Genomic DNA, 2869 nt, shown 5'->3' on the forward strand with positions numbered 1-2869 from the left:
GTAGCATCACAAGAACTAGTTGCAAGTATGTACTCCCCATGGAGTCATAAGTTTGCATGACATTTATCTCCTCAATTTTGCTGTGATCAGAGAACTTTTCCTGTACTTTGTCTTTCCCCTTCTCTTTGTGCTTATCATTGCACAACTCATGACATTGTGGGCGTATATGACCCTTCTTGTTGTAATGGTGACATGTCACATTAGCATTTCTCCCACGAGACTTGCTGCGTGACTTACCATGCGACTTAGACCTAGACTTCTACGAGTCTCTACCACGGCCATTTCCACGATCATTCTTTCCATTACCATCTCTGCGTCTAACAGTTAAAGTATGCAATACTGCAGTCCAAAACAATGCAAACAGTTCAACACTGCTTGTTGTTTTCTACTGTAAACATCCAAGCCAAAATACCACCAAAACCAAGGCAAAATGACCACGAACTAATAGCTAATGATGCCGCCCACCAAGTACCATCAAAAGTACATAAAAATAGGATGATCCAGCATGAAAAATACATCACAGTCCATGCATAACTGCTTATTGTAATAAATTACAGCCATGTACAATAAGAGCAAATTGTAGGCAAAATGAATGCACCAAGTCAACCACTGACTGTCAAAGCATAACCAGCATCAAGCCGGCATAAATCAGCTTGTGACAATCATATGAACATCTAGCAACACCCAGCATGTCAAATGAATTCTTTAGTAAGTCGGCACACCCCTTGTGTAATAGGGCAAAGTGTACACAACACTGGCAAGACCTGACATAAATAGGTGTATGCTTAGGGAGTGCAAGCCCAAATCAGCCCAAGTAAATCTGTGAGGAGCACGGCATATCAACCATGCAACATCCAAGTGAAGATCCCACTCTCAAGTATCTGAATGCTCACCTAGCATAAACCCACCTGATCTATGTCTATCAAGAGTATCAAGATGCTGCCACTGGCACAAAAGTCATAAATGTTAAGCAAGAAAGCTCAAATAAAGCATGTAAGAGTGCACTAGTGACATGTGTCCAATATCAAGCATCAATGAGACATCACAAGCATATAGGCTCTCTTGCATCCATATACATCAAGTACATCCAAACTATAACTTTGGCAAGCCAAGAAATAGCCAAAGTAAGCTTTGAGCAATCAAATGTCAAGCCCAAGTAAGCCGCAGTAGCAATCAACTCCAAGACAATGTAACTAGCATGTATAAGTGGCATAAGCCAAGCATGTCAAGACTGGCCAGACATAAGTGAGGTACATGGCAAAGTACATCCAAAGATGAAGATTCAAGTGCTACAAAAGTAGAGCTCAAACTCAATCAATGATCTAAAGCAATATCAAGCTCAAAGTAGATCCCTAATGATCAATACATCAAAGTACATCTCCAAAGCATGTCCTGATTTCAAGAGGCATAGGCAAACATGGAGTAATAGGCTTTAGCCCATTATTGCACATTAGTGATTTACTGTTAAAACTATGATTTTTCAGCCCAAAAAATAAGTCCAAGATCATGGCAAAACATACGCACAACATCTACCAAGTATAGGCAACAATGGCATAGCATACGGGCATGAAGTAGTGTATGTAGAGAGCTCCAATGTAGATGCAAATGTCAATTACAGACATAGACATCACGTCTATTGTTCATACAATCAAATTGGAGCTGAATATCAATGCCCCAATGCCTCTACAAGGCTCAAAGCATGCCAATGATCAATCTAAGTAGTGCCACAATGCCTAAGAGTCCAAGCATCAGGTGTGCAATCACAAAGACTCATTCCATTGTATACATTAGTCACAAAAATCAAGGATCAATTGGGGATTGTGAGCCACTGGACCTCTGGTCACACAACATCCACCCCCTCTAAACATGCACATCCTTTGACATGTGCTACATCTCTTACTCTTTAACAAGTTCAAGATTATATTCATCATCATCCTCTTCCTCCTCTTATACACTATCATGAGTAGTCTTAATGTCATGCTCATCCTCTTCGTAGGTAGTAGAATCTCTTCTTTTGAATAACTTGATCCTCTTCCCAACTATAAGAGTCTTCAAGTCCATCCCCTCAAGCTTGCAAAGAGAATATGTAGCATTATCATATGCATGACTCATAATGTAAGGACCAAACCACCTCTTTGAAACGTTTCTAATGGTGTTATGTTAATTATCTAGGCTACTATCATATACAAGCACCCAATCTTCTTCTTCCATGGCTTATGGATGAAGTTTATCTTTCTATTAAGCTTGTCTTTATTATTTAACTCAGCTTCCTTCAATCTCAGCATTGCAAGCTCTATATCCTTAGTTCTTCTCTCCAAATATCAAATCTATAGGGCAAGAAGCTCTCCCTCACTCATTCCATCTTCCCAAGGTAGTACATTCCATGTAGCAACCACGTCCTCTATCAGCATAATCAAGTTTTGTCCATATGTCAACTTTGTGGGCATATAACTTGTAGTAACGCTATGAATAATACAATCAGCCCACAAAGTAGATGGAAGAAGACTTGGCCACTCCTATATTTTCCTCTACATGCTCTCTTTCACTGTTCTCATTCACTTCAAGGTTTTATGTCAATGTGAGTGCAAGCTTAATCCCCATTCTAAAGAAGTAAACTCAAGCTTCATTAGTATCCAACTCTCCTCTATCAGTTGTGATCTTTTCCACATATCCATATCAACATATCACATCTTCCAATAAGCACTTGCATAAAACACTAACAACCTTTGTCCTCAAGGCTCGACCTTCAATTTGATTTGTGACATGCTCTCATGCAAGTGCAATGTACGTCATCTACCACAAACCTAGAGGTATAGTCACTTAGTCCACAATCCACTTATAATGTATAGACAGTGGGTAAGTTGAATAT

The sequence above is a fragment of the Lygodium microphyllum genome, chromosome 13 (genome assembly GCF_053477565.2).
Source record: "Lygodium microphyllum isolate KBCC chromosome 13, Lygodium_microphyllum_v1.1.10, whole genome shotgun sequence".
In the NCBI taxonomy this organism is placed as follows: Eukaryota; Viridiplantae; Streptophyta; class Polypodiopsida; order Schizaeales; family Lygodiaceae; genus Lygodium; species Lygodium microphyllum.